General features: G+C 41.6%; 1 pseudogene; it reads left to right on the top strand.

Annotated features, from left to right (window-relative positions):
• Positions 1-3,880: 3,880 nt before the first annotated feature.
• LOC103108646 (large ribosomal subunit protein uL14-like) lies at positions 3,881-9,169 on the top strand (annotated as a pseudogene).
• Positions 9,170-12,726: the final 3,557 nt, after the last annotated feature.

Genomic DNA, 12,726 nt, shown 5'->3' with positions numbered 1-12,726 from the left:
GGTCTAAGCTTAAGCTTGCTTGTTGGATAGTATGCCAGCTCCCCCTGGCTTCTGCTTAACCAAGCACCGGTATGCCTGTATAGGGATTGGTTTGATCCCACTCAAAGCTGCTGTGGTCTATTTACGTAAATCACTTTTATATTTACATAAAGCACCACCCTCCCTCCAGGGCACTGGTGGTTCAGTGGTAGAATTCTCGCCTGCTCCGCCCCCTCTCCTTGTCACACCCTGATCTTCCACCAGTCACTTTTCTCTCCACCCTCTCTATGTCACATCCTGTTCCCACCCTACTGGGCAAGTATATATTAAAGACAGCATTGTGAGTTTTACTTTAGTGTTAGTTTTAGCTTAGTTTAGCTCGGCTTAGATTGTGCTGCATCTTGCATGAATAAAGAGATACTGCGTACAGCTCAACCATGAGTCAGTCCCGGGTCGTCTATCTCCCGTCAGTGAAGCTCAGCCTGACACTTGCTAATAAAGGCTCTTGCCATTGCATGTGATTCTGGTCTTCTTTGCGTGAGATCTGGACTCTGGGCATAACGGGTATAAAAGCTGCACCTTGTTTCTAAGGGTTATTTGAAAGATTTAAAGAAATAAGACATAGAAAACATTTAACACGTGGTCTGGAAGGTGGTGCAGTGGATAGAGCATTGGATTCTAGACCATGAGGTCCCAGGTTCGATCCCCGGCAGCACATGCACCAGACTGATGGCTGTTCTTTCTCTTTTCCTATCTTTCTCATGAATAAATGAATAAATAAATTCTTAAAAAAAAAGAAAAAGAAAAGAAAAGAAAAAGAAAACATTTAACAGAATGCTTGGCACACAGACTGATTGCCCCTTAAGGAAAAGGTATTGGGAAGGAGTGGTCATGTACATCAGAGACCTTTTGTTTCATAGAGTGTATTTATGTTTTCTTCATAGGTGTAAATAACAATGATTCAGCCATCCAGTTATTAAGCATGTTTTTAGGCATTTCCCATATGCCAAACATGGGATGGGTAGGATGCTTCAGTTAAAAATACATATACCCTCTTATCTAGAAAATTACAGGAACAAAATGAAAACAAACAGCACTCAAGTACCCAGGTTCAAGTTCTCTCAGTCCTCCTTTTGCAAGGAAGAAGCTTTGCAAGCAATGAAGCAGGGCTACAGGTGTCTCTCTTTCTCACTCCCTCTCTATCTTCTCTGTCCTCTCAATTTCTTCCTGTCTCTATCCGATCAATCAATAAATAAGTAAAATATTTTTTGTAAAGTAATTCCATTTCTATTTGCTTTTTTAAGAGTTTAATTATTTATTAATGAGAAATGATAGGAGAGAGAGAAAGAACCAGATATCACTCTGGTACATGTGCTGCCGGGGATTGAACTCGGGACTTCACGCTTTAGAGTCCAAAGCCTTATCCACTGCACCACTTCCTGGACCACTTTTTGAATTTTTTTTTTTTTTAACCAGAGCAATGCTCAGCTCTGGCTTATGGTGGTGCAAGGGATTGAACCTGGAACTTGACAGAGCCTCAGGCATGAGAGTCTGTTTGCACAACCATTATGCTATCTACCCCCCCCCCCAAGTAAAATATTTATAAAAGGAAAATAAACAATAGGCATAATAGCTACGTGAAGGTGACTAATCCAGTGGAAAATTAAAAAGCAGAACAGCAGGGGTCCGGCGGTAGTACAGTGGGTTAAGTGCACGTGGCACAAAGCCCAAGGACAGGCGTAAGGATCCTGGCTAGAGTCACTGACTCCCCACCTACAGGAGAGTTGCTTCACAGGCGGTGAAGCAGGTCTACAGGTGTCTATCTTTCTCTCCCCATCTTTGTCTTGCCCTCCTCTTTCCATTTCTCTCTGTCCTAGCTAGCCAACAACAACGACATCAATAACAGCGATAATAATGACTACAACGATAAAACAACCAGGGCAACAAAAGGGAAAAAATGGCCTCTAGGAGCAGTGGATTCATAGTGCAGGCACCAAGCCCCAGCAATAATCCTGGAGGTGAAAAAAAAAAAAAAAAAAGCGGAGTAGAGTGAAAGTGCTTAGCTGTATGGAGGTGGAGAGTAGAAAGCAGTATTTCAAAAGAATGATCACACAAGGATTGTAGCACTTGAACAGTCTTGAAGGAAGTGCAGAATTTAATCAGATGGGTATTGAAGGAAGAGCCTGAAAGCAAAGGGAGCAGCCAGGGCAAATGACCTTTCAAAGGACATGACAGACATATTCAAAGGTCTGCAAAGAGATGAACAGGACTAAAGTACATATTATGCTGACTCTAGTGTATCCTTGTAAAAACTTCAGTACTTATTCTGATGAGAAAGGAACAACAGGAGGATTAAGAGCAGAGAGGTCATGTGCACGGCTTGGGTTTTGAAAGTGATATTCTGACTTCTGGGATGAGAACAGGTTGTAGAGAAGCAAATGCAAAAGCCAGGAATTCTGTTAAGACGTTATTGCAGCAGCAGATGTCACTGAAAGGCAGCAGCGTAGCTGAAGAGGCGGAAGTAGATGGATATAGCTAAAAGGTGATTAGAAGCCAGAGGTTTACTATCCCCACCCCAACCCCCAGTGAAGGCTCTGAATCTCCACCTATTGCTTATTGGGTTGTTGGAATGGTCATGACATACTTTTCTGGGTGTGTTTTGCTTTGTTTTGTTTTGTTTTGTTTTGCCAGAGCACTTCTCGGCTCTGGCTTATGGTAGTGTGGGGGGATTGACCCTGGGACCTGGGAATCTCAGGCATGAGAGTCAGTTTGCATAACCATTATGGTATCTCCCCCATCTTATGCTTTTTTATTATTATTATTTTTTACCAGAGCACTGTTCAGCTCTGGCTTATGGTGGTGTGGGGGATTGAACCTGGGACCGGGGACTGGGGACCGGGCACCTGGAAGCCTCAGGCTTGCGAGTTGACTTGCAGAACCATTATGCTTGCTATCTCCCTCACCCTGTGTGTGTGTGTGTGTGTGTGTGTGTGTGTGTGTGTTTGTTTTTTACCAGAACACTGCTCAGCTCTGGCTTATGGTGGTATGGGGGATTGAACCTGGGACTTTGGAGCCTCAGGCATGAGAATCTCTTTGCAGAACCATTATGCTCTCTACCCCCACCCTGTTTTTTGTTTGTTTGTTTTGGGGGGATATAAAAATGCATCATGACTTCTCTGACAACCCAATACTTACAGTTTCCATAACAGTCTGTCAATTAGTATACATTTGAAGGGCTGTGAAAGTGTGCTGGACAAGAGGCCTCAGAATTGATCCCTGGTACCACACGAAAGCAACAAGCATACAACAAATGAAAGCCCATGTGGAGTGGTGCTCTGTGTGTGATCACTCTCTCAGAAAAATAAAATAAAATACTAGATAGGGATGTGACCTCAGATGTTACAGGTTTGAGGTACCAGGTTTGAATCCCAGCACCATCCAGCAGATCAATGTTCTGGCCACCCTCTCTTCTCTCTATCTCTCTCATAAAATAAATAAAAATAAATCTTTTTAAAGGAGCAATAGCAAAAACCAAACAAACTAAAATACAATAATACTTAGAATATTAACCATTACCGACCAGTCAACGCCCATGTTCAGCGGGGAAGCAATTACAGAAGCCAGACCTTCTACCTTCTGCAACCCTCAATGACCCTGGGTCCATGCTCCCAGAGGGATAGAGAATGGGAAAGCTACTGGGGAGGGGGTTGGATATGGAGATTGGGTGGTGGGAATTGTGTGGAGTTGTACCCCTCCTACCCTATGGTTTTGTTAATTAATCCTTTCTTAAAAAATAAAGAAAGAAAGAAAGAAAGAAAGAAAGAAAGAAAGAAAGAAAGAAAGAAAGAAAGAAAGAATATTAACCATTCTTGCTTTTTTCTGTCTCTTTCCGGCGTTCAAGATGTCGAAGTGAGGACGTGGTGGGTCCTCTGGAGCCAAATTCCGAATCTCCTTGGGGCTTCCGGTTGGGGTTGTGATCAACTGTGCTGACAACACAGAAGCCAACAATTTATATATCATCTTCGTGAAGGGTATCAAGGGATGACTGAACAGGCTTCCTGCTGCTGGTGTGGGTGCCATGGTGATGGTCACAGTCAACAAAGGTAAACCAGAGCTCAGAAAGAAGGTATATCCAGCCGTGGTAGTTCGACAACAAAAGTTATACCAGAGAAAAGATGGTATATTTCTATATTTTGAAGACAATGCAGGAGTCATTGTAAACAATAAAGGGGAAATGAAAGGTTCTGCCATCACAGGACCAGTTGCAAAGGAGTGTGCAGACTTATGGGCCAGGATAGCATCCAGTGCTGGAGGTATTGCAGGACTCTTCAGTGTATTTGTAAAAAATAAAAACTTATTTGTTCCCCCCCCAAAAAAAGAATATTAATAATTCTTATTAGATCATTTATATCCTGGACACTGTGCTAACCTCTGTACAAGTATCAACTAATTTAATCTTCAGAATGATCGTAATAAGAGCTACAGTCATCCCTATTTTTGGTCTTTATTTATTTATTCCCTTTTGTTGCCCTTGTTGTTTTGTTGTTGTTGTTGATGTTGTTGTTGGCTAGGACAAAGAGAAATGGAGATAGGAGGGAAAAATAGAGAGGGGGAGAGAAATACAGACAACTGCAGACTGAATTGACTCCCCTGCAGGTGGGGAGGCAGGGGCTCAAACTGGGACCCTTATGCTAGTCCTGCACTTTGCGCCACCTGCACTTAACCCACTGTGCTCTCTCCGACTCCCAGTCACCCCTATTTTACAGAAAAGGAGCAGGAATAAAAAGAGCTTAAATAAATTTTCAAGCTCACAGAACTCCTGTAAGGTCAGAACAAGCATCTGAACACAGGAAGACTAACTCCAGAGGGCATTCTTCTAAAATATTATACAGGTTGCTTATTAGACACATGATACTTACACATTTGGAGAATTCCCAATTCTTTGCTAACAATGACTCTTTTCTAGTTAATATGCTACTCCAGTAATGTCTTGTCTGGGGGGAATTACTTTCCGCATCATTGAATTCTGCATTATTATTCATTCATCTTTCTGAACCTCAATATGATAACTAAGCTTAGATATTAAAATGATCTAAATCCTTCTGCATCTGAATGCATTTTTATCAACCTTTCCCCCTCTTGCTACAGTCCACACTACAGCTACAAAAATTCTTCCTGAAGAGAGAAAATATCCAATGGTTTATATAAAACATGAGCATTTTGAGTCCTGCTAATCTCAAGTATACAGTTTTAACTAGGCAGTCATATTGATTCAGGTCCTGAGCCAGTATTTTTCATCCCACACTGTGTACAAAGGATTTCTTTTCTTTTTTTTTTTTTTGTGTGTGTACAAAGGATTTCACTTGAGCTGTATTAGCATAATCTTTAAACAGACATCAAAACCAAAACCACAGGCTGCAAGGAACCTTGAGAGGTCATTTAATCCCACACAAACACACACAGGGGATGGGTGGGTTGCAGTCAGTCAAGAAAGACAGGTTTCTAGGCTCTCATCTCTTCTGAGGAATTTGATAGATTTCTTTGTTGGTATTTCTTCCCCCCCCCTCTTTTGTTGCCCTTGTTGTAGCTTCGTTGTGGTTATTATTATTGCCCTTGGTGACGCAATTCGTTGTTGGATCAGACAGAGAGAAATGGAGAGAGGAGGGGAAGACAGAGAAGGGAAGAGAAAGATAGACACCTGCAGACCTGCTTCACCGCGTATGAAGCGATTCCCCTGCAGGTGGGGAGCCGGGGGCTGGAACCGGGATCCTTAACGCCGGTCCCTGCGCTTTGCGCCACATGCGCTTAACCCACTGCGCCACCGCCCAACTCTTTGTTGGTATTTCTAAGCTTCACACCATTTATTCTAGGGGAAATGCCTGAATGCTGGATCTAATATTTTTTGCTTTGACAAAGGTTTTCTCTAGTTACTAGTAAGATTTTTTAATGACATCATCATATATCTATAGAGATATAAATATATACCAAGTATAATAAAATCCAAACTCAATCCAATTTTCTGGACTTCGTAATCAAGCTTCTGGAAAAAAATCACTAACATGGAAAAGACCACACTCACTTTTTTAACTTAATAGCTATTCTGTCCAAAGGAGTATATACATCATGCTTTTATTGATCAATTTTATCTGAATCTCAAACTCTTTGTTATACAAATCATATTACTGACAAAATCTGCAGATGAGAAAATCGAGCCCAGTGACAGTGATTTAAAACCAAGTTTATTGAGTCCGAGTCTCCCACATGTTCCATCATGTCATTCAGGGAGCCAAAGAAATCAAGCCCCCAGACCCCAGTCCTTGTGCACTGTAACATGTGTGCTCAACCAGGTGCACCACTACCAGGCCCCTAAAATTTCTTATCCATAAAACAGTAGAGTGGAGAGTCGGGCAGTAGCGCAGCAGGTTAAGCACACGTGGCGCAAAGCTCAAAGACCAGAGAAGGATCCCGGTTCGAGCCCCCGGCTCCCCACCTGAAGGGAAGTCACTTCACAAGCAATGAAGCAGGTCTGCAGGTATCTTTCTTTCCCCCTCTCTGTGTTCTCCTCCTCTCTCCATTTCTCTCTGTCCTATCCAACATGATATCAATAATATTAATAACTACAACAATAAAACAACAAGAGCAACAAAAGGGAATAAATAAATAAATATTTTTAAAAAACAGTAGAGTGACACAACATGAAGACAGAGAGAGAGGTTTTGTGTGTGTGTGTGTGTGTGTGTGTGTGTGCGTGTGCGCGCGCACGCTAAGGATCTAACCCCAGCCCTTATGCATGTGAAACCTGTGCTCAACCATTAAGCTACATCCCCAGTCAGGAAACAACATTAAATTAATCACATATTGAGTGAGAGAGACAACTTAATGGCTGTGGAAAAAGACTCTCATGCCTGGGGCACCAATGTTTTAGGTTTAAGTAAGCCAGAGCTGAGCAGTGTTCCAGTGAAAAGAAAACAAACAAACACAAACTTGTGAGATTAAGTGAGAAGTTACTGAAGTGGCTCAGTGGGGAGAGCACATTCCTTACAAGTACGAGGCCTGGGGCTGGATTTGAAGCATTATAAATGATGGAGTGTGCTCTGCTCTCCCTTCGACTAAAAATAAATAAATCATAAAAATAAATGACCTAGTCCTGACCAGTGGAATAGAATAGACCAGTGGAATAGAGAGCCCAGAAATGAGGCCCCACACCTATGGACATCTAATCTTTGACAAAGGGGCCCAGACTATTCAATGGGGAAAGCAGAGTCTCTTCAACAAATGGTGTTGGAAACAATGGGTTGAAACATGCAGAAGAATGAAACTGAATCACTATATTTCACCAAATACAAAAGTAAATTCCAAGTGGATCAAGGACTTGGATGTTAGACCACAAACTATCAAATACTTAGAGGAAAATATTGGCAGAACTCTTTTCCGCATAAATTTTAAAGACATCTTCAATGAAACGAATCCAATTACAAAGAAGACTAAGGCAAGTATAAACCTATGGGACTACATCAAATTAAAAAGCTTCTTCACAGCAAAAGAAAGCACTACCCAAACCAAGAGACCCCTCACAGAATGGGAGAAGATCTTTACATGCCATACATCAGATAAGAGTTTAATAACCAACATATATAAAGAGCTTGCCAGATTCAACAAGACAACAAATAACCCCATCCAAAAAAGGGGGGAGGACTTGGACAGAATATTCACCACAGAAGAGATCCAAAAGGCCAAGAAACACATGAAAAAATGCTCCAAGTCTCTGATTGTCAGAGAAATGCAAATCAAGACAAGAATGAGATATCACTTCACTCCTGTGAGAATGTCATACATCAGAAAAGGTAACAGCAGCAAATGCTGAAGAGGGTGTGGGGTCAAAGGAACCCTCCTACACTGCTGGTGGGAATATAAACTGGTCCAACCTCTGTGGAGAACAGTCTGGAGAACTCTCAGAAGCCTAGAAATGGACCTACCCTATGATCCTGTAAATCTTCTCCTGGGGATATATCCTAAGGAACCCAACACACCCATCGAAAAAGATCTGTGTACACATATGTTCTTGGCAGCACAATTTGTAATAGCCAAAACCTGGAAGCAACCCAGGTGTCCAACAACAGATGAGTGGCTGAGCAAGTTGTGGTATATATACACAATGGAATACTACTCAGCTGTAAAAAATGGTGACTTCACCGTTTTCAGCCGATCTTGGATGGACCTTGAAAAAATCATGTTGCGTGAAATAAGTCAGAAACAGAAGGATGAATATGTGATGATCTCACTCTCAGACAGAAGTTGAAAAAAAAGATAAGAAAACACAAGTAGAACCTGGAATGAAATGGAATTGGCGTATTGCACCCAAGTAAAAGACTCTGGGGAGAATACAGGTCCATGAAGGATGATAAATGACATAGTGGGGGTTGTATTGTTAAATGGGAAACTGGGGAATGTTATGCATGTACAAACTATTGTATTTACTGTTGAATGTAGAACATTAATTCCCCAATAAAGAAATAAATTTGAATAAATAAAGAAATAAATATTTTTAAAAGAGTCAAAATAAATAAATAAATAAATGACCTAGTCCCTGCTTCATTGAAGGAAGTTTCAGTGTTGTGGTCTCTGTATCTGTCTAATGGAAAAGAAAAAGAAAAAAATATGTAGTGGAAAAGGACTTAAATGGGAGTGAGAGTGTTTTTTATAGACACATTATCAGGGAGAGATGAGAAATTGTAGCCATGTGTCAACACTGAACTATAAACTATTAACATCCCAATAAAGTGATTTGGAAATGTTAGTACTTTAAAAGAGAGATAAAGAGACAGAGATAGAGAGAAGTAAGGTACTTGAAACAATGTTTGTTATATGAGTACTACATAAGCATTAGTTATTGTTATTAGTGTTACTATTCCAATGCTGAAAACCAACTTTCTAGCCTCATACTACAAAAGTTCTAGATACTCCACCGATGCAGAAAAAAAAAAAAATCAGCTCGTCAGACATTTCAGAGACTGTGCTTCCTTGAAAAGTTAAAGCACAGGAATGTCAAACTACAATCTTTTGGATACATTGGCCTTGTCCCACATTAAACCAAATGCGGTGAAGTTATTTAGTTTACGAATTGTTTATGACTCCCTTTACCCTACAGAGCACCATTCAGAACTTGCAACTGAGACCCTACAGCCCATAAAGAAGAAAGATATTTACCTGTTGACCTTCCACAGGAACAAAAAGAATGGTTTAGGGAGTCAGGCAACAACGCAGTGGGTTAAGCACACTTGGCTTGAAGCCCAAGGACCAGATTAAGGATCCTGGTTTGAGGTAGTGGCTCCCCACCAGCAGGGAAGTCGATTCACAGGTGGTGAAGCAGGTCTGCAGGTGTCTATCCTTATCTCCCTCTCTCTGTCTTCCCCTCCTGTCTCCATTTCTCTCTGTCCTATCTAATAACGACAACATCAATAACAACAGTAGTAACTACACAACAATAAAAAAACAAGGGCAACAAAAGGGAATCAATAAAGTTAAAAAAAAATGGCTTAATGCCAAGTTGGAGTCACTTCTGTTCAAAACATTTTAAAATGTTGACTGCCTCATTTGCACAGGTATAATTATCTATTTCAGGTGTGAGTTTGTTTTTCTAGCACAGAGGACCTCCAGCAGTGCCAAATCTGCAGGTGTAGATTATCTCTGATCCACAAGTGTGGAATCCATCCCCCGTGCAACCCAGCATCTGAACACTGAGATCTACTCAGCAACAAAAGAAGTGAGCCGAGGGTGTCGGCCAGTGACATGGGATTCGTGGGGTGGGTTGTTTACTATCCAGAAGCAGCCAACTGCATTTTATTTTATTTTGCCTCCAGGGTTATTGCTGTGGCTGGTGCCTGCACTACAGATCCACTGCTCCTGGAAGCCATCTTGTTCTTCCATTGTTGTTTTGTTGGGAGATAGGACAGAGAGGAGGGAAAAACAGAGCTGGGGAAAATATGCCTACTAGCTATCTACAAAATGGACACACACACACCCTCTTCATCTGCACTATTCCAGCCCTTAGGTCCATGATTGGTCAATAATTTGTTTGGCTTTGTATGTTAACTCTCTTTCCAACCACTAGGTTCCAGATACTATCATGATGTCAACCAGACTTCCCTGGACAAACAACCCCACCAATGTGTCTTGGAGCTCCACTTCCCCACTAGGGCAAGAGAGAGACAGGCTGGGAGTGTGGATAGACCTGTCAACACCCATGTTCAATGGGGAAGCAATTACAGAAGCCAGACCTTCCACCTTCTGCACCCTATAATGACCCTGGGTCCATATTCCCAAAGGGATAAGGAATTAGGAAAGCTATCAGGGGAGGGGATGGGACACGGAATTCTGGTGGTGGGAATTGTGTGGAGTTGTACCCTCTTATCCTATGGTTTAGTCAATGTTTCCTTTTTAAAATAAAAAATTAAAAAAAAATTGAAGCTAGCAGGACTAATCCATTCATGCAGGTGTGGAGCCTCAAAAAAATGGAAGTTTATAGTGAACTACATGGAATGCCCCTAGAACCAGGGGTAACATGTATGAAAGTCTACCTGGGTGCCTACTGGCATTCCCTCCCTTTCTGTGCTCTGTGACACCATCAGTTAACTGCTAACTAAATATGGTATGTGCAGTATGATTGCCAAGGAGTCAGATTCTCAGGAGAGACTATTTGAACTACAGTACTGAGAATGTGCAAGAGCCTGCCAAGATGATAACTGATGTGAAGAGTATTTTATGTTTATTTTTAAATATTTTGTATATATATATATATATATTTATGATAGAGACAGAAATCAAGAGGAAAGGGAAATATAGGAAAGAATTCTGCAGCACTGCTTCGCCGCTCAAGAATTTTCTCCCCAGCAAATGGGGACTGGGTGCATGTGCATTCTAACACATGTACTTTTTAAAAAATTTATTTAATTTCTTTATGTTTTACATTCAGCAGTAAGTACAATAGTTTGTACATGCATAACATTTCTCAGTTTTCCACATAACAATACAACCCCCACTAGATCCGCTGCCATCCTTTTTGGACCTGTACTCTCCCCACCACCCACCCCAGAGTCTTTTTTTTTTTTTTATTGGGGAATTAATGTTTTACATTCAACAGTAAGTACAATGGTTTGCACATGCATAACATTCCCCAGTTTCCCATATAACAATACGACCGCCACTAGGTCCTCTGAATCCTTCTTGGACCTGTATTTTCCCTACCCACCTACCCCAGAGTCTTTTACTTTGGTGCAATACACCAACTCCAGTTCAAGTTCTGCTTGTGTCTAACACTTGTACTTAACCAGGTACCATCATCTGGCCTCACCATCTGGTCTCATGAGGGCAATTTTATTTATTTATCTATTTATTTATTTTTTAAATACTTATTCCCCTTTGTTGCCCTTGTTTTATTGTTGTAGTTATTATTATTGTTCTTGATGTTGTTGTTATTGGATAGGACAGAGAAATGGAGAGAGGAGAGGAAGACGGGGAAAGATAGACCTGCTTCACCGCCTGTGAAGTGACTCCCTTGCAGGTGGGGAGCCGGGTCCTCGAACCGGGATCCTTACTCTTACTCTGGTCCCTGCACTTGGCACCACCTGCGCTTAACCCACTTGCTACCACCCAACTCCCAAGGGCAATTTTAAATAACTAGTGAATGAGGCAGGAGAAGAGGCTCAGCAGGTAGAGCATAGACTGTCAGACCTGAGTCTCCAAGGTTGATCTTTGACACCATATATAGCCAGAGGTGTTCCAGCCTCAGTTTTTCTCGTATTGACTAGACAAATCTTTAAAAATATATCAATAAGATGAAAGTTAGTTGGAAATATAATGTACACCCATGTGAGCATCAATAACCTTCCTATTCTGAATTTTTCACTCCAGGGGCTGGGCAGTAGCACAATTTGTAAAGGGGACATATTACCATGTGCAAGGACCTGGGTGTGAGCCCCTGCTCCCCAACTGCAGTGTCTCTCTCTCTCTCTCTCTTTCCCTCTCCCTCTGTCTCCCCTCCCCTCTCAATTTCTCTCTGTCCTGTCAAATAAAATAAACAGAAAGAGAGGGGGAAAAATGGAAAAATTAGCTGTTGGGAGCAGTGGATTCACGGAGCCGGCACTGAGCCCCAGCAATAACCCTGGTGGCAATAAAAATAAAATAAAATATGAAATGTTCCTTCCAAAAAAGAGGGTCACAGAAGCTATGGAGGAACTTCCCCCCAAAACTTTCAGAATGAAATTGATCTTTGTGATGCAAGGGTAGATTATAGAAGGTATGAAAAATGCACAGCTCAGATTCCCTACTGTTCCCAGGTAACTCCTAAACAATGACCAAGCACTGTGGGGTGACTAATGCAGGACCATTTGTAAGAGCTGTGGAACTCACTGAATGAGAGATTAGGTCAAGGACTTCCTACCAGTCTGACCAGAACTTTCAAGAATACACTTCAGTCTGAGACCCTTGTACAGAATCCTCTCACCCAGACCACCCTCTGCTTCCAGGTGATTCATTACCTCCTGCTTTCTATTCCTTTATCCTTTCCAAGCATTTTCTCAAATAAATTTCTTTCACAGAAAAATCTTTCTTGGCATATGCTTATCAGAAGATGCAAATTATTGTTAAGAATTGTTATTATTTGGTGCAGGGCGCTCCTGGGGTGGGGGGGTACTATCCAGAGCCTCATACATTTGAACCCTATGTTTTAGCACCAATTTACACCTCTGA

This window comes from Erinaceus europaeus, chromosome 21 (genome assembly GCF_950295315.1).
Source record: "Erinaceus europaeus chromosome 21, mEriEur2.1, whole genome shotgun sequence".
Classification (NCBI taxonomy): domain Eukaryota; kingdom Metazoa; phylum Chordata; class Mammalia; order Eulipotyphla; family Erinaceidae; genus Erinaceus; species Erinaceus europaeus.
This window is presented reverse-complemented; position numbering and strand designations above follow the sequence as displayed.